This window comes from Schistocerca cancellata, chromosome 1, assembly GCF_023864275.1.
Source record: "Schistocerca cancellata isolate TAMUIC-IGC-003103 chromosome 1, iqSchCanc2.1, whole genome shotgun sequence".
Lineage (NCBI taxonomy): Eukaryota > Metazoa > Arthropoda > Insecta > Orthoptera > Acrididae > Schistocerca > Schistocerca cancellata.
The window spans coordinates 1,162,683,140-1,162,708,724 of record NC_064626.1 but is presented as its reverse complement, the minus strand read 5'-3'; the positions used below and the strand labels follow the sequence as shown (position 1 = coordinate 1,162,708,724).

General features: G+C 52.2%; 1 pseudogene; it reads right to left on the bottom strand.

Moving 5' to 3' along the window:
• Nucleotides 1-3,197: 3,197 nt before the first annotated feature.
• On the bottom strand, nucleotides 3,198-25,016 carry LOC126138086 (putative uncharacterized protein DDB_G0271606; annotated as a pseudogene).
• Nucleotides 25,017-25,585: the final 569 nt, after the last annotated feature.

Genomic DNA, 25,585 nt, shown 5'->3' with positions numbered 1-25,585 from the left:
GGATACGGGAGGTTTTCCACAGGTCGGGGTAGTAACTGGTGGACAGGACTACATTGTAGAGCCTGGCCAGGGTGGAGAGGAAAGAGACAGGAGCTTCACGAAGGTGACGGTAGGTGACACAATCGTGACCAGGAGTGGTGTTGCGTTTTGTGCGGAGTGTAGCAACGAGATCCTGTATAGTGATAGGGGCATTGAGTTCCAAGTGTGCAATGTTGTCCAAGTACTGGAAACCAGGAGCAAGGGGAGGGACAGAGGTGTCAGTTCGATCGCGGACATCGGGGAAGAGAGAGTAATCGAACTGGGGATGATCGGGGATGCAAAATACATCGGAGAGGTAGGAGGCAAAGTGATTGGCCTTACTAAGGGTGTCAGGGAAGGGGTGATCATCATGGAGAAGAGGATATTAGGGGGAGGGTAGCATTTAAACGGGTGCATGTCTGTCGCCAGTCCCGGCGTTTCTTAGCCGCGAGCAAATTACGAATGTGTCGCTGGAGTTGCCGGTGGCGTCATAGTGTGTCCGGGTCACGCGTGCGGAGGAAGGCACGGTAGAGACGGCGGGATTCACGGAGGAGGAGGACGGCCTGTGGGGGTAAGGTAGGACGGTGGGGGTGGATGGCGACAGTAGGGACGTGGGCCTCCACGGCCTCAGACAAGGTCTGCTGGAGAAAGGAGGTGGAATGGATGACATCGTCAGGGTGGTGGTAGGTGAAGGGGTGGCTGCCGACCTGGGTGGAGAGGGTATCCCGGTAGGCATTCCAGTTGGCATGGGAATAGTCATGGACGTACTTAGGGGGGAGGTCATTACGAGGGTCGGGGCGGGAGCGACGACCATCTGAAACGGTGAGGAGGACAGGGAGATGGTCGCTACCAATAGGCTCCAGGACATCCATGGTTATGCAGCGAAGGAGGTTGGGGGAGGAGAAGATAACATCAGGAGTGGAGTTGGATTCGGGATGGGTGTGCTGGGGGATGGGGATGAGGTCGCCTTGAAGGGAGGAGAGGAACCGATGCCACCGCCGTAACTGGGCAGCGGAACGACTGTGGATGTTGAGGTCGGCGGCGATCACGTAGGAGGAGAAGGTACGGTCGATGTGGGAGAGGAAGTTGAAGGGAAGAGGGGCGTTGGGGCGGACATAGATGGTGGCGCAGGTAACGGTAAGGCCGAAGAGGAAGAGACTAAGGATCAGGTGTTCAGTGGGGTTGGGAAGGAGAGGTTGGAGCCGAACGGGGATCTGGTGGTGGTGACCAATGGCAACTCCGCCACGCGCAATTGGGAGGGGATTATCGGAGTGGTGGAGGAGATAGGGCGAAGTGTGGACGATGTGGTGGGGTTGGAGGAAGGTTTCATTGAGGAGGAAGGCATCCACGCGGTGGGTGGCAAGGGTGTGCAGGAAGAGGTTCTTGTTGGCAGGAAGAGAGCTGATATTGTTGAAAAGGATACGGTGCTGTCGCGCCATGACAGGGATTTAGACGAGGGTGTCAAGATTGGGAGAAGGTGAAATGGGCCTGGTTGTTGGAGTAGGTGGCGTACATTTTGAGTTGGAAAATGGAATGGGCGGCGAGGGATATCTGTTTGAGGGTGTGGGGGCACTGAAAAGGATGAACAGTCTGAAGGATGATGGTGAGGAACCTGATGATGTCCTCAGCGGTGGGGGGGGGGGGGGGGGAAGAAGGGAATTGCCAGGAGGGGTGGGAGCGTCCTGAGGATGGACAGGGACGGTGAGTTCAGGAGTGGTCAGAGGGGGTCGGGCTTTACACTTTTGGGAGTAGGTGGGATGGGGGAGATTGCAGGTATTGCAGGAGGGAGGGCATTGAAGGTTAGGGCACTGCCAGAGGAAGTGCGCTTGCCTACAATGCGGGCAGGTGGGGGCCTCGCGGCACTCGGCTGTTGGGTGTGCGTTATAGCGCAGACACCTCTGGGAGTGCATGGGTTGAGGAGGGGAACGGGAGGGGTCGACCATATAGCGCTGGTTGAAGAGGAGGGCACCCTCCATCAGGAGACGGTCAATGGAGGGGGCGTCCTCGGAGAAAACCCGCATAAGGGGGGTGGGGCCGGCCGAGTTGAAAATGCGGCAGACCGCCCGCACCTCCAGCGTAGGATGCGCCTTGAGCTCCGCCAACACCTCCTCCTCCGTGATCGATGGACTGAGCTGAGTGATCACGGCGGTGAGGGTCGGTGGGTGACGTGGGTATTGGGGTTGGCTGGTAGGAGATGGAGAAGGAGCAGGGGTGAGGGAGGCGTTGGTACCAAAACGGGTGATGGGGAGGCAGGAGAGGATGTCAGTATGGAGGGTTGGGCTGGGGGAGGAGATGAGAATGGAATGCCATCTGGGAGTGAGGAGAGAGATGGGGGCACCAGGGAAGTGCTGGCGGAGGAGGAGGGAGAGATTCCGGGCCTCGAGAAGGGAAGGATCGGGATGGGAGAGGAGGTATTTGTATAAAGAGGGGGGGAGGAGGAGGAGGAGGAGGCGGAGTGAGCAGGGCCAGGCGAGGAGACATCCATGGCATCCCAGTGGGGGGGGGACGGACGGAGGACGAGGCGGGGCCTTCTTGGGAGTGGAGGAGGTGGTGGTGCCACTAGGGCGTTTAACGGCGGCAGAAGGGTGGGTGGTGATATGAGGGACGGGAGCTAAAGGGAGGTGGCGGGAAGGGACAGGTCCCGGCGTGGACACAGCAGTTGGCGCCGGAGATGGTGACGGTGAAGGCGACGGCGACAGTGGCGGCGGTGATGGCGAAGGCGATGGGGAGAGTTGGGCATGAGCAGTGGCCCAACGGGCCACCACTCTAGCTGGAGCTGCAGTGACAGGCTGGGGGAGTGGGAGGAAAGGATCAGAGGGAGAGGAGCGGGAGGAAGAAGCTAGAGACGGGGTGACAAAGAGCGAGGGCGAAGGGAGAGTGAGAAGAGGCGAGATGGAAAGAGGGGGGTGTGACTGGGCACACCATGTTATGGTGGTGGTGGCGGCGGAGGGGGAAGTATAAACTATGGCTGTGGTGGTAGTGGTGGTGGGGGCTGATATGACGACAGGGAGAAACAAAAACGCACAGAACGAAAAAGAAAGGACAAAAACTGGGGACAGACGAAGACGGAGGAAGACGAAGACGGAGGAAGACGGAGGAAGACGAAGACGGACGAAGACCAGAGTACCACGCTGCTGGCGCTGGCGCTGACTCGACGATGGGTGGCAGGAATGCCGCAGCTGCTGCTGCTGCTGCTGCTGCCGCGGACGGGGCCGGGGCCGCTGCTGCTTGAGGGCTGGCTGGCTGGACCGCTGCTGGCTGGACCGCTGCTGCTGCTGCTGCTGGAGGGCTGGCTGGCTGGTGCTGCTGGCTGGACCGCTGCTGCTGCTGCTGCTGCTGCTGCTGGAGGGCTGGCTGGCTGGTGCTGCTGGCTGGACCGCTGCTGCTGCTGCTGCTGGAGGGCTGGCTGGCTGGTGCTGCTGGCTGGACCGCTGCTGCTGCTGCTGCTGGAGGGCTGGCTGGCTGGTGCTGCTGGCTGGACCGCTGCTGCTGCTGCTGCTGGAGGGCTGGCTGGCTGGTGCTGCTGGCTGGACCGCTGCTGCTGCTGCTGCTGGAGGGCTGGCTGGCTGGTGCTGCTGGCTGGACCGCTGCTGCTGCTGCTGCTGGAGGGCTGGCTGGCTGGTGCTGCTGGCTGGACCGCTGCTGCTGCTGCTGCTGCTGCTGCTGCTGGAGGGCTGGCTGGCTGGTGCTGCTGGCTGGACCGCTGCTGCTGCTGCTGCTGGAGGGCTGGCTAGCTGGTGCTGCTGGCTGGACCGCTGCTGCTGCTGCTGCTGGAGGGCTGGCTGGCTGGTGCTGCTGGCTGGACCGCTGCTGCTGCTGCTGCTGGAGGGCTGGCTGGCTGGTGCTGCTGGCTGGACCGCTGCTGCTGCTGCTGCTGGAGGGCTGGCCGGCTGGTGCTGCTGGCTGGACCGCTGCTGCTGCTGCTGCTGCTGCTGCTGCTGGAGGGCTGGCTGGCTGGTGCTGCTGGCTGGACCGCTGCTGCTGCTGCTGCTGGAGGGCTGGCTGGCAGGTGCTGCTGGCTGGACCGCTGCTGCTGCTGCTGCTGCTGGAGGGCTGGCTGGCTGGTGCTGCTGGCTGGTCCGCTGCTGCTGCTGCTGCTGCTGCTGCTGGAGGGCTGGCTGGCTGGTGCTGCTGGCTGGACCGCTGCTGCTGCTGCTGCTGGAGGGCTGGCTGGCTGGTGCTGCTGGCTGGACCGCTGCTGCTGCTGCTGCTGCTGCTGCTGGAGGGCTGGCTGGCTGGTGCTGCTGGCTGGACCGCTGCTGCTGCTGCTGCTGGAGGGCTGGCTAGCTGGTGCTGCTGGCTGGACCGCTGCTGCTGCTGCTGCTGGAGGGCTCGCTGGCTGGTGCTGCTGGCTGGACCGCTGCTGCTGCTGCTGCTGGAGGGCTGGCTGGCTGGTGCTGCTGGCTGGACCGCTGCTGCTGCTGCTGCTGGAGGGCTGGCTGGCTGGTGCTGCTGGCTGGACCGCTGCTGCTGCTGCTGCTGCTGCTGCTGGAGGGCTGGCTGGCTGGTGCTGCTAGCTGGACCGCTGCTGCTGCTGCTGCTGGAGGGCTGGCTAGCTGGTGCTGCTGGCTGGACCGCTGCTGCTGCTGCTGCTGGAGGGCTGGCTGGCTGGTGCTGCTGGCTGGACCACTGCTGCTGCTGCTGCTGGACGGCTGGCTGGCTGGTGCTGCTGGCTGGACCGCTGCTGCTGCTGCTGCTGGAGGGCTGGCTGGCTGGTGCTGCTGGCTGGACCGCTGCTGCTGCTGCTGCTGCTGGAGGGCTGGCTGGCTGGTGCTGCTGGCTGGACCGCTGCTGCTGCTGCTGCTGGAGGGCTGGCTGGCTGGTGCTGCTGGCTGGACCGCTGCTGCTGCTGCTGCTGGAGGGCTGGCTGGCTGGTGCTGCTGGCTGGACCGCTGCTGCTGCTGCTGCTGCTGGAGGGCTGGCTGGCTGGTGCTGCTGGCTGGACCGCTGCTGCTGCTGCTGCTGGAGGGCTGGCTGGCTGGTGCTGCTGGCTGGACCGCTGCTGCTGCTGCTGCTGGAGGGCTGGCTGGCTGGTGCTGCTGGCTGGACCACTGCTGCTGCTGCTGTTGGAGGGCTGGCTGGCTGGTGCTGCTGGCTGGACCGCTTCTGCTGCTGCTGCTGGAGGGCTGGCTGGCTGGTGCTGCTGGCTGGACCGCTGCTGCTGCTGCTGCTGCTGCTGCTGCTGGAGGGCTGGCTGGCTGGTGCTGCTGGCTGGACCGCTGCTGCTGCTGCTGCTGGAGGGCTGGCTGGCTGGTGCTGCTGGCTGGACCGCTGCTGCTGCTGCTGCTGGAGGGCTGGCTGGCTGGTGCTGCTGGCTGGACCGCTGCTGCTGCTGCTGCTGGAGGGCTGGCTGGCTGGTGCTGCTGGCTGGACCGCTGCTGCTGCTGCTGCTGGAGGGCTGGCTGGCTGGTGCTGCTGGCTGGACCGCTGCTGCTGCTGCTGCTGCTGCTGCTGCTGGAGGGCTGGCTGGCTGGTGCTGCTGGCTGGACCGCTGCTGCTGCTGCTGCTGGAGGGCTGGCTGGCTGGTGCTGCTGGCTGGACCGCTGCTGCTGCTGCTGGAGGGCTGGCTGGCTGGTGCTGCTGGCTGGTCCGCTGCTGCTGCTGCTGCTGCTGCTGCTGCTGCTGGAGGGCTGGCTGGCTGGTGCTGCTGGCTGGACCGCTGCTGCTGCTGCTGCTGGAGGGCTGGCTGGCTGGTGCTGCTGGCTGGACCGCTGCTGCTGCTGCTGCTGGAGGGCTGGCTGGCTGGTGCTGCTGGCTGGGCCGCTGCTGCTGCTGCTGCTGGAGGGCTGGCTGGCTGGTGCTGCTGGCTGGACCGCTGCTGCTGCTGCTGCTGGAGGGCTGGCTGGCTGGTGCTGCTGGCTGCACCGCTGCTGCTGCTGCTGCTGCTGCTGCTGGAGGGCTGGCTGGCTGGTGCTGCTGGCTGGACCGCTGCTGCTGCTGCTGCTGGAGGGCTGGCTGGCTGGTGCTGCTGGCTGGACCGCTGCTGCTGCTGCTGCTGGAGGGCTGGCTGGCTGGTGCTGCTGGCTGGACCGCTGCTGCTGCTGCTGCTGCTGGAGGGCTGGCTGGCTGGTGCTGCTGGCTGGACCGCTGCTGCTGCTGCTGCTGCTGCTGCTGGAGGGCTGGCTGGCTGGTGCTGTTGGCTGGACCGCTGCTGCTGCTGCTGCTGGAGGGCTGGCTGGCTGGTGCTGCTGGCTGGACCGCTGCTGCTGCTGCTACTGCTGGAGGGCTGGCTGGCTGGTGCTGCTGGCTGGACCGCTGCTGCTGCTGCTGCTGGAGGGCTGGCTGGCTGGTGCTGCTGGCTGGACCGCTGCTGCTGCTGCTGCTGGAGGGCTGGCTGGCTGGTGCTGCTGGCTGGACCGCTGCTGCTGCTGCTGCTGCTGGAGGGCTGGCTGGCTGGTGCTGCTGGGTGGACCGCTGCTGCTGCTGCTGCTGGAGGGCTGGCTGGCTGGTGCTGCTGGCTGGACCGCTGCTGCTGCTGCTGCTGGAGGGCTGGCTGGCTGGTGCTGCTGGCTGGACCACTGCTGCTGCTGCTGCTGGAGGGCTGGCTGGCTGGTGCTGCTGGCTGGACCGCTGCTGCTGCTGCTGCTGGAGGGCTGGCTGGCTGGTGCTGCTGGCTGGACCGCTGCTGCTGCTGCTGCTGCTGCTGCTGCTGGAGGGCTGGCTGGCTGGTGCTGCTGGCTGGACCGCTGCTGCTGCTGCTGCTGGAGGGCTGGCTGGCTGGTGCTGCTGCTGCTGCTGCTGCTGCTGCTGGAGGGCTGGCTGGCTGGTGCTGCTGGCTGGACCGCTGCTGCTGCTGCTGCTGGAGGGCTGGCTGGCTGGTGCTGCTGGCTGGACCGCTGCTGCTGCTGTTGCTGCTGGAGGGCTGGCTGGCTGGTGCTGCTGGCTGGACCGCTGCTGCTGCTGCTGCTGCTGCTGCTGGAGGGCTGGCTGGCTGGTGCTGCTGGCTGGACCGCTGCTGCTGCTGCTGCTGGAGGGCTGGCTGGCTGGTGCTGCTGGCTGGACCGCTGCTGCTGCTGCTGCTGCTGGAGGGCTGGCTGGCTGGTGCTGCTGGCTGGACCGCTGCTGCTGCTGCTGCTGGAGGGCTGGCTGGCTGCTGCTGCTGGCTGGACCGCTGCTGCTGCTGTTGCTGCTGGAGGGCTGGCTGGCTGGTGCTGCTGGCTGGACCGCTGCTGCTGCTGCTGCTGCTGCTGCTGGAGGGCTGGCTGGCTGGTGCTGCTGGCTGGACCGCTGCTGCTGCTGCTGCTGGAGGGCTGGCTGGCTGGTGCTGCTGGCTGGACCGCTGCTGCTGCTGCTGCTGCTGGAGGGCTGGCTGGCTGGTGCTGCTGGCTGGACCGCTGCTGCTGCTGCTGCTGGAGGGCTGGCTGGCTGGTGCTGCTGGCTGGACCGCTGCTGCTGCTGTTGCTGCTGGAGGGCTGGCTGGCTGGTGCTGCTGGCTGGACCGCTGCTGCTGCTGCTGCTGCTGCTGCTGGAGGGCTGGCTGGCTGGTGCTGCTGGCTGGACCGCTGCTGCTGCTGCTGCTGGAGGGCTGGCTGGCTGGTGCTGCTGGCTGGACCGCTGCTGCTGCTGCTGCTGCTGGAGGGCTGGCTGGCTGGTGCTGCTGGCTGGACCGCTGCTGCTGCTGCTGCTGGAGGGCTGGCTGGCTGGTGCTGCTGGCTGGACCGCTGCTGCTGCTGCTGCTGGAGGGCTGGCTGGCTGGTGCTGCTGGCTGGACCGCTGCTGCTGCTGCTGCTGCTGCTGCTGCTGGAGGGCTGGCTGGCTGGTGCTGCTGGCTGGACCGCTGCTGCTGCTGCTGCTGGAGGGCTGGCTGGCTGGTGCTGCTGGCTGGACCGCTGCTGCTGCTGCTGCTGCTGGAGGGCTGGCTGGCTGGTGCTGCTGGCTGGACCGCTGCTGCTGCTGCTGCTGCTGCTGCTGGAGGGCTGGCTGGCTGGTGCTGCTGGCTGGACCGCTGCTGCTGCTGCTGCTGCTGCTGCTGGAGGGCTGGCTGGCTGGTGCTGCTGGCTGGACCGCTGCTGCTGCTGCTGCTGGAGGGCTGGCTGGCTGGTGCTGCTGGCTGGACCGCTGCTGCTGCTGCTGCTGGAGGGCTGGCTGGCTGGTGCTGCTGGCTGGACCGCTGCTGCTGCTGCTGCTGCTGGAGGGCTGGCTGGCTGGTGCTGCTGGCTGGACCGCTGCTGCTGCTGCTGCTGGAGGGCTGGCTGGCTGGTGCTGCTGGCTGGACCGCTGCTGCTGCTGCTGCTGGAGGGCTGGCTGGCTGGTGCTGCTGGCTGGACCGCTGCTGCTGCTGCTGCTGCTGGAGGGCTGGCTGGCTGGTGCTGCTGGCTGGACCGCTGCTGCTGCTGCTGCTGGAGGGCTGGCTGGCTGGTGCTGCTGGCTGGACCGCTGCTGCTGCTGCTGCTGCTGGAGGGCTGGCTGGCTGGTGCTGCTGGCTGGACCGCTGCTGCTGCTGCTGCTGGAGGGCTGGCTGGCTGGTGCTGCTGGCTGGACCGCTGCTGCTGCTGCTGCTGGAGGGCTGGCTGGCTGCTGCCGGCTGGACCGCTGCTGCTGGCCGGGACTGCTGCCGGGACCGCTGCTGCTGCTGCTGCTGCTGTGCTGCTCGGCTGGACCGCTGGCTGGCTGGCTGGCTGGCTGGCACCTGAAACCTAGCGCTATGATTAGTGCTGGAATGGCACAATCGAAGGGCGGTATCCTTGTGGAGTAGCGCTGGAGATGGCTAAGGCAGGACCAGGGCCCCCTATTTATGCCAGTCTTAGGCAGGAAGTGCGCATGCGTGGAGGCGCCAAATTCGATGGCCAATAGCGACGATATCAACCGATAGCTGGAAGGACAGCAATGAGACCTACAGGATGAAGAACCAAAGACTTCGGCGCACGCGCGGAGGCTGCCGCCGTTACTCTGCGCTGCCATCGGCCGCCCCACCGACCTCTGTCGGAAGCCGCAGGCAAAAATGCGCGTCCGCGTAGGCGCCTTGATTATCCTCCCGTTGTCAACAGAATATTTATGTTGCTAGCGAATCGTCATCCGTCTTATGACCAATAGTACTCCTCTCTGCTCGAAGCGACTTCAATATGGCCAGTGCTGCATCCCAAGCTGTACTAAGCTGAAAGCCGTGTCTCTGTTTACAAGATTCGTCGAGCTACGTATTTCCACTGCTTCCTTGATAACACTGTCCCAGTACGAACTCGTCGATGCGAGAATTTTGGTATGTTGATAGTTCTTAGAATGGCCTGTACGGAGACAATGCTCGGCCACTGCATACTTTTCTGGTTGCTCCAGACGAGTGTAGCGTCGGTGTTCAATACATCTCTCTTCTACAGTGCGACAAGTTTGTCCGATGTATTACATGCCGCACCTGTTCGTCGCACCTGAAGATCTCGGCGAGTTGCGCTGATGAAATATTGTGGAGTTTTCACAATGACATCCGTTGTCTGGCCCGAGAACCATATATACAATGTTGTGGATATTTCACTCTAGCGTGGTGCGATCACAAATGAGTGCGCTACGTAAGATCATTTTTCTCGAGATTGGTGACAAATAGAGACCTCCAACCAATCTAAAAAAAATTGAATATGTAAGCTAAATTTCATATGTACCAACATATTATGTAATATGCACCAGACACAAAATCATAGCGACCCCTATTTTTCATTGCAAGCTTTTCCGAATTTCGGGCAATGTCTTACTTCCACGTAAATATCCCAAAAACTACGGCCATTAACGAAATGATGGGCGCATCACAATGAACCTGACATATAAAGTTACAATTAAAGCAAAAATGAAATTTTTTTGGCCAATAGTTTCTGTGAAATCGTTTGAGAAAGACTGCAGGGCGTGCACATTGTTTCTGTCATCGCCGACCGGCTGAAAGGTGGCAAACACTTGTCGGCTTCCCCCTGTGAACAAACGAATGAACTCGCCCAGCCCTTTGGACGAAAACTTAGCACTGCGCTTCGGCCACCGTACCCTGCGCGACCTATACAACATTGTTTAACCAAAAGCGTTTTCTGTTATTTCAGTGAGATGGAGCACCATCTTGTTGCCAAAGGAAGTTCTGTGGTTCAGCTTCCTCCAATTCAGGGAAGAGCCATTGTTCTAGTGCATCAAGATAAGAAACACCAGTTACCAATGAAGAAAGGTTCATAAACCTTCAACCAGGATATTGCATAAAAGACATTCAGTTTCGGGGATTTGCATTGCTACTGTACCATGCCGTAGGAATTTGCTGATCGCCAGAAGCGCACAATATGTGTGTTTACGTTTTTACCCAGATGAAATGTCGATTCATCAAAGACAGATCAATCCAGAAAATTTTCGTGGTAAAGCAGCAACATTTCGTTTGCAAACTTGGCACGACAACCTGCGGCGGTGCGGCGTTTAGCTGTTCAGTACTGCAATTTATAAATTCACCTACCTCAGAACGGCGTCTGTTCGATGTCCCTTCACTCAGCAACGTAGATACAAGATGATGTAAAAGCAGTGTTGATAAAAGCACCATCTAATATCTACAAGTACTGAGGCAGCGCAACTCTACTAATGAAATGAAGTTCTGTAGAAAAACTGTCAATAAAAAAATCTATCGGACAGTAAGATAATGGATGGGCTTCTGGAAAATAATGTCCAAAATTTCCACACAAAAATGTTAATTTGTTCTTATCACCAAAGAAACGGCACTATTCAGTCCACATTTAAACTATTGCTTATTTTCGTCATGTTGACAAGTCATACGCTCATTTTTGCACGCACAGCTGCCAGAAATCTGTCCAACTCCGACCCGAGTTAAACAATGTTTCCACAGTCATTAATTCCACCATTAACATGAGTTATTACACTCGGTCCTTCTGGTGGATTTGGTCGCCAAAAATGGTTAGTGGTTGAATACTGAAACATGTCACGTGGATACTACACTCCTGGAAATGGAAAAAAGAACACATTGACACTGGTGTGTCAGACCCACCATACTTGCTCCGGACACTGCGAGAGGGCTGTACAAGCAATGATCACACGCACGGCACAGCGGACACACCAGGAACCGCGGTGTTGGCCGTCGAATGGCGCTAGCTGCGCAGCATTTGTGCACCGCCGCCGTCAGTGTCAGCCAGTTTGCCGTGGCATACGGAGCTCCATCGCAGTCTTTAACACTGGTAGCATGCCGCGACAGCGTGGACGTGAACCGTATGTGCAGTTGACGGACTTAGAGCGAGGGCGTATAGTGGGCATGCGGAAGGCCGGGTGGACGTACCGCCGAATTGCTCAACACGTGGGGCGTGAGGTCTCCACAGTACATCGATGTTGTCGCCAGTGGTCGGCGGAAGGTGCACGTGCCCGTCGACCTGGGACCGGACCGCAGCGACGCACGGATGCACGCCAAGACCGTAGGATCCTACGCAGTGCCGTAGGGGACCGCACCGCCACTTCCCAGCAAATTAGGGACACTGTTGCTCCTGGGGTATCGGCGAGGACCATTCGCAACCGTCTCCATGAAGCTGGGCTACGGTCCCGCACAACGCTAGGCCGTCTTCCGCTCACGCCCCAACATCGTGCAGCCCGCCTCCAGTGGTGTCGCGACAGGCGTGAATGGAGGGACGAATGGAGACGTGTCGTCTTCAGCGATGAGAGTCGCTTCTGCCTTGGTGCCAATGATGGTCGTATGCGTGTTTGGCGCCGTGCAGGTGAGCGCCACAATCAGGACTGCATACGACCGAGGCACACAGGGCCAACACCCGGCATCATGGTGTGGGGAGCGATCTCCTACACTGGCCGTACACCACTGGTGATCGTCGAGGGGACACTGAATAGTGCACGGTACATCCAAACCGTCATCGAACCCATCGTTCTACCATTCCTAGACCGGCAAGGGAACTTGCTGTTCCAACAGGACAATGCACGTCCGCATGTATCCCGTGCCACCCAACGTGCTCTAGAAGGTGTAAGTCAACTACCCTGGCCAGCAAGATCTCCGGATCTGTCCCCCATTGAGCATGTTTGGGACTGGATGAAGCGTCGTCTCACGCGGTCTGCACGTCCAGCACGAACGCTGGTCCAACTGAGGCGCCAGGTGGAAATGGCATGGCAAGCCGTTCCACAGGACTACATCCAGCATCTCTACGATCGTCTCCATGGGAGAATAGCAGCCTGCATTGCTGCGAAAGGTGGATATACACTGTACTAGTGCCGACATTGTGCATGCTCTGTTGCCTGTGGTTCTGTCAGTGTGATCATGTGATGTATCTGACCCCAGGAATGTGTCAATAAAGTTTCCCCTTCCTGGGACAATGAATTCACGGTGTTCTTATTTCAATTTCCAGGAGTGTATAAAGGCCAAATTTTCATACACGAATATCATTCCAACAAAACAGTTCTAAAACTTCCAAACTTCACAAAACTGTACGTAAGTACATCAGTGCTAGTCACAACACGTATCAAACGCGAGTAACTCAATATTCCTTCATTTTACACAATATTTTGACTGGCACTAGTAAATGACCATCTGCGTTCAAAGCTAGGGAGCGACTCCTTTCTTGCAGCCTCACTCCCAGTACAACTATCAGGTAACGATCAGGAACCGTCTCAATTGTGTTTGGCTGACCATACTCGCTGCCAATCAGAATGCTCGCTCATGATCATACTAGCGCCAAAACTGGCCTGCACCAGTCCTTACACACAGACGCATCTACGTCATTCTGATGTACAAATATTAAAGTAATGTTCAATAAACGAAAACGAAAAGGCAATAAATCTGGAAATATCCCTTGTTGTTGTTGTGGTCTTCAGTCCTGAGACTGGTTTGATGCAGCTCTCCATGCTAATCTATCCTGTGCAAGCTCCTTCATCTCCCAGTACCTACTGCACCCTACATCCTTCTGAATCGGCTTTGTGTATTCATCTCTTGGTCTCCCTCTACGATTTTTAGCCTCCACACTGCCCTCCAATGCTAAATTTGTGATCCCTTGATGCCTCAGGACATGTCCTACCAACCGATCCCTTCTTTTAGTCAAGTTGTGCCACAAACTTCTCCCCAATCCTATTCAATACCTCCTCATTAGTTACGTGATCTACCCACCTAATCTTCAACATTCTTCTGTAGCACCACATTTCAAAAGCTTCTGTTCTCTTCTTGTCCAAACTATTTATCGTCCATGTTTCGCTTCCATACATGGCTACACTCCATACAAATACTTCCAGAAATGACTTCCTGAAACTTAAATCTATACTCGATGTTAACAAATTTCTCTTCTTCACAAACGCTTTCCTTGCCATTGCCAGTCTACATTTTATATCTTCTCTACTTCGACCATCATCAGTTATTTTGCTCCCCAAATAGCAAAACTCCTTTACTACTTTTAGTGTATCATTTCCTAATCTAATTCCCTCAGCATCACCCGACTTAATTCGACTACATTCCATTATATTCGTTTTGCTTTTGTTGATGTTCATCTTATATCCTCCTTTCAAGACACTGTCCATTCCGTTCAACTGCTCTTCCAGGTCCTTTGCTCTCTCTGAGAGAATTACAATGTCATCGGCGAACCTCAAAGTTTTAATTTCTTCTCCCTGGATTTTAATACCTACTCCAAATTTTTCTTTTGTTTCCTTTACTGCTTGCTCAATATACAGATTGAATAACATCTGGGAGAGGCTACAACCCTGTCTCACTCCCTTCCCAACCACTGCTTCCCTTTCATGCCCCTCGACTCTTATAACTGCCATCTGGTTTCTGTACAAATTGTAAATAGCCTTTCGTTCCCTGTATTTTACCCCTGCCACCTGTAGAATTTGACAGAGAGTATTCCAGTCAACATTGTCAAAAGCTTTCTCTATGTCTACAAATGCTAGAAAAATAGGTTTGCCTTTCCTTAATCTTCCTTCTAAGATAAGTCGTAAGGTCAGTATTGGCTCACGTGTGCCAACATTTCTACGGAATCCAAACTGATCTTCCCCGAGGTCGGCTTCGATCAGTTTTTCCATTCGTCTGTAAATAATTCGCGTTAGTATTTTGCAGCTGTGACTTATTAAACTGATAGTTCGGTAATTTTCATAGTCAGCACCTGCTTTCTTTGGGATTGGAATTATTATATTCTTCTTGAAGTCTGAGGGTATTTCGCCTGTCTCGTACATCTTGTAGAGTTTTGTCAGGACTGGCTCTCCCAAGGCCGTCAGTAGTTCTAATGGAATGTTGTCTACTCCCGGGGCCTTGTTTCGTCTCAGGTCTTTCAGTGCTCTGTCAAACTCTTCACGCAATATCGTATCTCCCATTTCATCTTCTTCTACATCCTCTTCCATTTCCATAATATTGTCGTCAAGTACATCTCCCTTGTATAGACCCTCTATATACTCCTTCCACCTTTCTGCTTTCCCCTCTTTGCTTAGAACTGGGTTTCCATCTGAGCTCTTGATATTCATACAATTTGCTCTCTTTTCTCCAAAGGTCTCTTTAATTTTCCTGTAGGCTGTATCTGTCTTACCCCTAGTGAGATAAGCCTCTACATCCTTACATTTGTCCTCTAGCCATGCCTGCTTAGCCATTTTGCACTTCCTGTCGATCTCATTTTTGAGACGTTTGTATTCCTTTTTGCCTGCTTCATTTACTGCGTTTTTATATTTTCTCCTTTCATCAATTAAATTCAGTATTTCTTCTGTTACCCAAGGATTTCTACTAGCCCTCGTCTTTTTACCTACTTGATCCTCTCCCGCCTTCACTACTTCATCCCTCAGAGCTACCCATTCTTCTTCTACTGTATTTCTTTCCGCCATTCCTGTCAATTGTTCCCTTAAGCTCTCCTTGAAACTCTGTACAACCTCTGGTTCTTTCAGTTTATCCAGGTCCCATCTCCTTAAATTCCCACCTTTTTGCAGTTTCTTCAGTTTTAATCTACAGTTCATAACTAATAGATTGTGGTCAGAGTCCACATCTGCCCCTGGAAATGTCTTACAATTTAAAACCTGGTTCCTAAATCTCTGTCTTACCATTATATATCCCTTAGCTACAGATAATACTCCAGCGGACTTTCTGGCTGCTCTGTTCCAATAGCAATCACACCTAGACATGCGTCATCAGCAAAGTGGGTAAATTCCCTATGAACATTTTCCCACGACAGGCTTGCGTAACTCTCGCAGGTTACTTAAGACGGTATATAATGCAACATTCAAATTTGACGAATGTTCCACGTACACACTCACATTCACTCACATATACTCCCACAACAATCTTAGACACCAATAATAATTTTGTCTTATTTTTATATTACGAAAACGAAAGATAATTAAAGTTTTAATATGAGAATCTCAATTAATTAATTCTGCACCCTGCAAGTTCTCTTTATGTTTTTAGATAATACCAAAGGATGAACCATTATATTTCCTAACTGAATTTAGTTTCCTAAGTGTCGGTTTTTCACTTTTTTAGCAATTCTTTTTTTTATCTCTGAAACTATGGTAGTTATAAAGCTGAAAGTTGGATACAATCTTCTCCTGAATGTCAAAAGGCAGTGTACCGATTTTGAAAATGATTGAATAATATTTAACATCATTTATTTAGGTTCTTATAGGTGGAGAATGCACGCGTCCAGTAAGAGACATTGGATAGCTTTCCCACGGCAGGTAGTGACACACGCGTGTGTCTCCCGGTTAGGCCAGAAGATGTCAGACCCCGAAGTTACATGCAGCTAACTATCCTAAAACAAACGTTCGCTCGGAACAAACTTGCGACGCTACAAACCATAATCTGTAGGCTTTAGTACTCGTACCAACTGCAAACAAGGACGACACAGTTGTTGGCGTCTCCTTCAAAGTCTCCACACATACAGTAATGGAAATAAGTATTCATACACTAGAGCGTGGGAAAGTAAACTGCCTTTATTGACAATACGAAACCAAAAACACTAATCGGATATGCACTATGCACATTGGCCAGTCACCAATGTAGCTATGCTGGTATATAGAAGGAGAATGAACAAGCCTTTACAAAACAAAATACAAAAACGACTGCCAAGTTCTCTACTGCGCTGGGAATTTAGTATTCATACGCCTACAGAAAATTACACTTCTAACAAAGCCAGAACATGTTTAATACTTCGTATGTATACCCTTCCGATGTATTATTCCTCGCAACTTCCGTGGCATGGAATGGACCAATTTTCCTGTAGTGTCCGACGTGATACCTTCCCATCCTCGAAGGAGAACCTTACTACGGATGTCGTGTTTTCTCACTCGTGTTTCCAGATCACTCCACAAGTGCTCGATGGGATTCACGTCCGGACTCTGAGCTGGTGTTTTAAGAGTGTGTGGAGTGTTGTAGAGTAACCACAGCCGGACAATTTGCGCCGTATGTTTGGGATCATTCTCCTGTTGGAAGTAATAATTTCTTGGAAGACCCAAGGCGTCAACACTCTGTTGTAAGTTCTGTCTGAGAATGTTCATATACACAAATCTGTCCATGGTACCTTTCACAAACACTAATTTGACACTGTAGGCTGACATACAGCCCCATATCATCACTCAACCACCTCCATGCTTCACCGTGGGTTAAATGTTGTTTCGGTTGAGATCTGTATTGGGTCTTCTCCAGACCAAGATCCTACCATCATTGTGCACAATATGAAACTTGCTTTCATCCCTAAACAATACAGTATCCCAGAAGTCTGCTGTCTTGGATACATGCTGTTTCGCGAATTCCGCCCGCCACATCCTGTTCTTTTTGCTGATGTAGGGCTTTCGTCTCGGGACCCTGGCTTTGTAGCCCGAACGATTGAGAATGGTACGATGGAGTGATGTCCTTTCGGATGTGGTCATGTACATATGCGGATAGTGCCGACGCTGTCGTTTTCGGGTTTTTCTTGATGATTCGTACAAGGGAACCTCCCCATCGCACCCCCCTCAGATTTAGTTATAAGTTGGCACAGTGGATAGGCCTTGAAAAACTCAACACAGATCAATCGAGAAAACAGAAAGGAGTTGTGTGGAACTATGAAAAAAATAAGCAAAATATACAAACTGAGTAGTCCATGCGCAAGATAGGCAACATCAAGGATAGTGTGAGGTCAGGAGCGCCGTGGTCCCGTGGTTAGCGTGAGCAGCTGCGGAACTAGAACTCCTTGGTTCTAGTCTTCCCTCGACTGAAAAGTTTACTTACTTTATTTTCGCAAAGTTATGATCTGACCGTTCGTTCATTGACGTCTCTGTTCACTGTAATAAGTTTAGTGTCTGTGTTTTGCGACCGCACCGCAAAACCGTGCGATTAGTAGACGAAAGGGCGTGCTTCTCCAATGGGAACCGAAAACATTTGATCGCAAGGTCATAGGTCAACCAATTCCTCCACATGAACACACGTCTGATATAATCTATACGACACTGGTGACGGCATGTGCGTCACATGACAGGAATATGTTGTCGATCCACCTAACTTGTACACTTGGCGAATGGGTAAAAAGATTCTTCTACCTTGCCCGATTTAGGTTTTCTTGTGGATGTGATAATCACTCCCAGAAAAGTGATGAAAACATAAGAGTTTGTCACATTAGCTGCAACAAATGAATGCAACAGTTTCACAGTCGCACAGTTTTCCCTGTGCTCTGTCAAAACATATGTTTTTAACGTTTTCAAATTTTTCCGTGTGTAAACCGTCAAATCCTGCATATGTCCAAGCAAATCTGAACATGTCCTGGAATTTTGGAGAGCGAAGTTGATTATGTGTGAGTGCCTGAACTTTGATAATTGACACACGATCACGTAAATAATACTGCTCGGTGTACCTGTGCAGCTTCGCAAAATCATAGAATCTTTTCACAAAGTATTTCACTTGCCGAAAACCAAACACATCTAACGGTTGCACAAGAGGTGTACAACCTGGAGGAATGGTAATCACGCCTAGTGCCACACTAAAATTGTACAACCCCTGATCCTTCTGTCCTGTATAGCTGTCAAGGAGTAAGGCAAAATCTTTGTCAGCGTAAGGAGCAATCACACGTTCATTAAAGTCTTTCACTAGTCTTTTCTCCATTTTTCATGACGCACTGCAATTCACAATGACATTCGGCGTTTGCGCAAGTACCCTATTCACTTGTTGCTGAACTTGTGGTCCAAATACACTATTTTTTCCTGCAAACATAAATAAAATGTAGGTAAAATAAATCTTGCTTTCTTCAGAGCATATTCTATGGTATAACTATGTGAAGTGGGATGCAGCTGATCTACAGTACATTCCGTGTCGCCTTCTTCAACTAGCGATAACGTGCGGATTGATTTCATTTCATAGTTAAAACCGGATTGATATGTGTCGATAATATATGCGTCTTCATACTGTTGGAATCTAACGTTAGTTTTTGTAACAAGCGTCTTGGAACACTTTAAAAGTTCTTCCAGTTTATTCGCGTAGTTCTTGCTTACTTATTTCGTAGTCTTCCTGCTCGTAATTTTATATTTTCTTTTGAACGTGACAAGTCAATGAGATGAAGCCTTGAAGTCCAGGCCGATTTGTTTTAGCGTAATGCAATCCCCAAATCTGTAGGTCTGTATCATGCACTGCACTTAATTCATTTCTGGCTTTAATAAATTGTCGTTATAGATGGTTTTCTAGTTCACTGAACTTCTGTCTTCGGGTCCCACCTCGTTCCACGGCTTCTTTGCAATATTTAATTGTGCTTTTTTCCTCCATCCCTTTAAATTTCTTAAATTTACTTGTTACTTCACTCCATAATCTATATTTGCGTCTTTTAATTGGTTTGGACAGTAACCTGTATTTTAGCGTTTCGTTCATGTATCCAAAGAAATACCATCAGATTGAAGTCGCAGTATTTCCTCTTCGTGTTCTTCGTACGGATCGTCAACAATCTCATCATCTGGTACATACAGCCCCGCAGCAATCAGCAAGATATCGTCATCATCACACGTACTGTTTATCAACAAATGTAGGAAATAATCATACAAATGTTCGACAGTTGTTCGATCCCTTAAGGAACTTTCCGATTCCTTACAGTTCGGAAAGTGTTTATTGACCTTTTTATCGAAGTCGCGAGCTATATTTGCTGGATTCATATTGCCCACGGATTACATCTCACGTATTTAATGCACTCTCGTTCAAAGTAGCGAACAGTCAACTGCCAGCCAGGGAGCCTCGTTAGTAGGAATGCTCTCTCTTCCGTGCGCTGTAGTCGACTGACGTCGTGAGTTTCGATATTTGTTTAGGTGTAGCGTCCCCATACTACGGCGCAGTTACCTCGCATCGGACGGACGGACAGGTAATAATTGACTGAAAATAAAAAATTAATCTTCTCACTCGGGAAAACTTGAACCAAGGACCTCTCGTTCCGCAGCTGCTCATTCTAACCACGGGACCACGGCGCTCCTGACCTCACACTATCCTTGATGTTGCCTATCTTGCGCATGGACTACTCAGTTTGTATATTTTGCTTATTTTTTTCATAGTTCCACACAACGTCTTCCTGTTTTCTCCATTGATCTGTGTTCAGTTTCTCAAGGCCTATCAACTGTGCCAACTTATAACTAAATCTGAGGGGGGCGCGATGGGGAGGTTCCCATGTTAGTACCATTCTGGACACTCTTGTTGTAAGCGTCTGTGGTCGACCGTGTCGTTCACTGTTTATTACTACATGTCTGTCCTTATATCGCTTAATGATAGATTGCACAGTCGTTCGGTGTTCGCAATTTCGGCATACGACTTGTGTTGAAGATATTGGGCGACAACGATGTTTCGTTCCTCAATGGTCGGTTCCTTCCCCTTGCGACCCATTCTGCTGTTCCACGGTACGCACGTCCGACGTGCTGTTGCTTCACGGCCGCCACACGACTACACAAGTGTGGCATGCACTCCGGGGCTGCGTCAGCCGTTTGTTTGGTTGAAACTAGTCCGCTGTATGAGTACATTTTGCCCTGTCGTAGGCCGGCCATTGTGACCGAGCGGTTCTAGGCGCTTCAGTCCGGAACCGCATTGCTGCTACGGTCGCAGGTTCGAATCCTGCCTCGGGCATGGATGTGTGTGATCTCCTTAGGTTAGTTAGGTTTAAGTAGTTCTAAGTCTAAGGGGACTGATGACCTCAGATGTTAAGTCCCATAGTGCAAAGAGCCATTTTTTGCCCTGTCGTAGACCGTGCGGAGTGTAACATATTTTATTTTCCCAGAATAGATTCATCGCATACGGGAAGCTTCACTACGAAGAACATGGTTATCTGACGCTACAACACTGTACTTATTCGTATCGGCGCTGTGGGTGATTTACTATCCCAACACACCATCGTAGTTTGTCACCACCTACTGTATGAATACTTATTTCCATGACTGTACATCACTGGAATTGCTAAATCACGACTAGTCTTCGAACTGGTTTCTTGAGGCAACGTGTGGAAGACACTCTCAGTCGTTCAAGGCGTTTGTCAGTCGCTCTTCCCTTTGCAAAGACAGCCGATGCCTACAGTATTCTATAGACGACACCATCTACGAATGTTATTATCACTTGGAGGATTACAATGGAAGTCACGTTGTACTGTATCCACAGATTCAGGCCCTGCAAACCGTAGTCGCCAGGTTTGCTATTACCGCTTGCTAACGGTCACAGGAAACAGTACTTGCGCATGCGCACAGGTATATGAACAAAACTGTTCGAGTTGCTCTTCCATTTAATGTATTATTTACAGCTGTAGGTGAATACGATAAATGGTACAAAGCCTTAAAACCCAGATATTCATTTTGAAACACCTGAATCGCACGGGAACTAGAGCAGGTAACTGCGTTGGAACCACAGTCCTTCTGGAGAGGACGTGTTCAGCTTTGAGCTCCGCCGGCTGCGAGTGGCCTGCAGCACATATCGGCCGTGCTAATGACGCGCCATTCGCGCGGGACGCGGGAGGCTGCAAATTAAAAACAGCCATCCATCACGCTCGCCGGCGCTCTTCCGGCGACAGCCGCCAACTTCTGCCGAGTGGTCGACTATCGATCACGCGCTCCAAGTGGCGCCGGGCTCCGCTGTGCAGGTACCGGATAAAAGTGGCAGGGGGGGGGGGGGGGCGAGCCCACCAGGAATCCCATTATCGGCTTGTAGGATCGATGCTCGGTGTAACTGTGCGGCTCAAGTGTCAAGTCTTACGTGCTAAATGGCCGGAAAATTTCCCCTTCCACAACTCCTGTACTTTTTATAGAAAATAATGCTAATCTATCAAGGCCTTGAGTCACAATGGTGGCATCGCAACGACTGCGGCCAAAGGGAGATATCGATAACGGAAGAAAAATTTTCAGATAGGAGGATATGGTGGAAAGAGTACGTTGCTGGCATTTGTGAGGGAGAGGAATTATTTCATGATGTACTACGAGAAGAAATAGGAATCGATAGGGAAGAGAGAGATTGGTTCAAATGGCTCTGAGCACTATGGGACTTAACTTCTGAGGTCATCAGTCCCCTAGGACTTAGAACTACTTAAACCTAACTAACCTAAGGACATCACGCACATCCATGTCCGAGGCAGGATTCGAACCTGCGACCGTAGCAGTCGCGCGGTTCCAGACTGCAGCGACTAGAACCACTCGGCCACTTCGACCGCCTGGAAGAGATAGAGGATCCATTATTAGAATTCAGAAGAGCACTGGAAGACTTAAAATCAAATAAGGCAGAACAGATGACATGAAATCTCAATTCCTAAAATCAATAGGGGAAGTGGCAGCAAAACGATTTTTTGATTTGTAGACTGTATGAGACTGGCGATATGCCATCAGAGTTTCGGGAAGACATCATCCACACAATTCTCAATATTGCTAGAGTCGACATGTGCGAGAATGTTGGTACATCAGCTTACCAGCTCATGCGCCGAAGTTGGCGACACGAATAATATACAGAAGAATTGAAAAGAAAATTGAGGATCTGTTACATGATGATCCGTTTGGCTTTAGGAAAGGCAAAGGCACCAGACCGGCATTTCTGTCGTTGCGGTTGATAATAGAAGCATGACAGAAATAAAAGCAGGGTACAAGAGTGGGATTAAAATTCAAGGCGAAAGGATATCAATGTGATGACATTGCTACCCTCGGTGAAAGTGAAGAAGAATTGCAGTATGAGTTGAATGGAATAAGAAGTGTGACGAGTACAGAATATGAATTGAGAGTACAGGGTTATTACAAATGATTGAAGCGATTTCACAGCTCTAAAATAACTTTATTATTTGGGATATTTTCACAATGCTTTGCACACACCTACAAAAACTCAAAAAGTTTTTTTAGGCATTCACAAATGTTCGATATGTGCCCCTTTAGTGATTCGGCAGACATCAAGCCGATAATCGAGTTCCTCCCACACTCGGCGCAGCATGTCCTCCTCGATGAGTTCGAAAGCATCGTTGATGCGAGCTCGCAGTTCTGGCCCGTTTCTCGGTAGAGGAGGTTTAAACACTGAATCTTTCACATAACCCCACAGAAAGAAATCGCATGGGGTTAAGTCGGGAGAGCGTGGAGGCCGTGACACGAATTGCCGATAGTGATCTCCACAACGACCGATCCATCGGTTTTCCAATCTCCTGTTTAAGAAATGCCGAACATCACGATGGAAGTGCGGTGGAGCACCATCCTGTTGAAAGATGAAGTCGGCGCTGTCGGTCTCCAGTTGTGGCATGAGCTAATTTTCCAGCATGTCCAGATACACGTGCCCTGTAACGTTTTTTTCGCAGAAGAAAAAGGGGCCTTAAACTTTAAACCGTGAGACTGCACAAAACACGTTAACTTTTGGTGAATTGCGAATTTGCTGCACGAATGCGTGAGGATTCTCTACCGCCCAGATTCGCACATTGTGTCTGTTCACAAAAAATGTTGCTTCATCACTGAAAACAACTTTTGCACTGAACGCATCCTCTTCCACGAGCTGTTGCAACCGCGCCGAAAATTCAAAGCGTTTGACTTTGTCATCGGGTGTCAGGGCTTGTAGCAATTGTAAACGGTAAGACTTCTGCTTTAGCCTTTTCCGTAAGATTTTCCAAACCGTCGGCTGTGGTACGTTTAGCTCCCTGCTCGCTTTATTCGTCGACTTCCGCGGGTTACGCGTGAAACTTGCCTGCACGCGTTCAACCGTTTCTTCGCTCACTGCAGGCCGACCCGTAGATTTCCCCTTACAGAGGCATCCAGAAGCTTTAAACTGCGCATACCATCGCCGAATGGAGTTAGCAGTTGGTGGATCTTTGTTGAACTTCGTCCTGAAGTGTCGTTGCACTGTTATGACTGACTGATGTGAGTGCATTTCAAGCACGACATACGCTTTCTCGGCTCCTGTTGCCATTTTGTCTCACTGCGCTCTCGAGCGCTCTGGCGGCAGAAACCTGAAGTGCGGCTTCAGCCGAACAAAACTTTATGAGTTTTTCTACGTATCTGTGGTGTGTCGTGACCGTATGTCAATGAATGGAGCTACAGTGAATTTATGAAATTGCTTCAATCATTTGTAATAGCCCTGTATAGAAGGACGAAAGTAATGACAAGTAGCAGAAATAAGAACAGCAAGAAATTTAACATCGGAATTAATGGCCACGAAGTAGATGAAGTTAAGGAATTCTACTACCCAGGCAGCAAAAAACCAATGACGGACGGAGCAAGGAGGACAACATCAGAAACAGACTAACGCTGGCAAAAAAGGCATTTCTGGCCTCGAGAAGTCTACTAATATCAAATATAGGCCTTAATTTGAGGAAGAAGTTTCTGAACATCTTCGTTTGGAACATAGCATTGTATGGTAGTGACATATGGACTGTGGGAAAACCAAAACATGAGAAATAGAAGCGTCTGACAAGTGGTGCTATAGAAGAACGTTGATAATTAGGTGGACTGACAAGGTAAGTAATGACGAGGTTCTTCATAGAATAGGTGAGGAAAGAAACATGTGTGAAACGCTGACAAGAAGAAGGGGCAGGATGACAGGACATCTGTTAAGACATCAGGGAATAACTTCCATGGTACTAGAGGCAGCTGCAAAAGCATAAAAGCTGTAGAGGAAAACAGAGATTGGAATACGCGCATCAAATAATCGAGGATGTAAGTTGTAGGTTGTATTGTGAGATGAAGAGGTAGGCACAGAACAGGAATTCGTGGCGGGCCGCATTAAACGAGTCAAAAGACTAATGAATAAAAAAAAGAAAAAAAACTGAAAAGCACAGGGTCATTTTAGGATACATCTTCTCCGTTTTCAAGCCGCGTCAGTTCCAATAAAGTTCTCGAGATTTTGATGGCTAGGTCCGCCATTGCCGTCAGGATATTGCGCAGTTTTTCCAGCAGTCTCACACTGCATTGACAATGACGGCGGGGCTAGCCATCGAAAGCTACAGTATTTTATTGGAATTGATGCGGCTTGAAAACCGAGAAGACTTTATCCAGTCATGACTGCGAAAGACTCCGAGGACACAGGGTCATTTTAGAGATCCTCATATAATCTTTTAAAATCGTTGTTTCTCCAACAGTGAAGATTGTGATTTAACGAGGTCAACACAGATGCAGCACATGCTCGGATTGTTTCAATGACGGGGAAGGTGATCGGCCCTTTCCTTTCTCAGAAACCGTCCCAGAATTTGCTTGACCATGGAGCAGTGCACAGGACAACAAATCAGCTTGCAGAAATAAGGCCGCGGGCGTCGGTAGCTGGATTCTACTATCAATACACCATCGACTATTAAATAACTAGCTGTTACCACTCATGACTGCACTCGCATAGCACTAGTCCTCTTACAATGAGAGACGGTGAGTAAGTGAGCTACTGTAACTGAAAACAAACCAGCTTCCCTCGCATTTCTGCGTCTAAGGCACTGCAGTCATGGACTGTGCGGCTGGTCCCGGCGGAGGTTCGAGTCCTCCCTCGGGCATACGTGTGTGTGTTTGTCCTTAGGATAATTTAGGTTAAGTAGTGTGTAAGCTTAGGGACTGATAACCTTAGCAGTTAAGTCCCATAAGATTTCACACACATTCGAAAATTCTCGTATGTCTGCCCGTTGAGGTAGGCATACCTGGTGATCTGCGTGCCACTCTGCCCCTCCCATGGTGTCCCAACGTACGATCCATCAGCCTGCTATAATCTCTCTTTCCATTTACTAAGCTGTTAATATTTGTTGTAGTGTATATTAAAGTCGGAAGAAAAGAAAAGGCCATTGCAGTGAGGAGATGGCTGGCTGACGGGAAATCGACGAAGTCTGTGTTGTAGGTCTGTCTTCAGCATGATTATACCCTACCGTGGAAAGATGATTTATCAGTTTTGTGCGTCACAATTAACTTTGCAGTAAAATCACGCTTATTAATCAGCATCGTACTTCGTTCTCGTCTAATCAAATGAAGACAGATTCTTTTTTTTGGAAAGAGCTGTGCTCACTTAAGGCTGCGACGATGGCCGCTGGCGTGTAGCAAACGCCGTCAGGCGCCGACGCCATCCTGCAACACACCGCCGTCGTGTTGGTTGCCAGCTCAGCCCCTGCGAGAGCCGAGCACGTCTGCTTTCTTGCCCCGCAGCTATTTCGCTTTTGTTTCGTTTTTTAGGATGAGCTCTGCATGTGGAGGAGCTGTTGTAACAAGAAGACATTCGGCGAATGGACTGGCCTACACTTTCCCCCTTGAA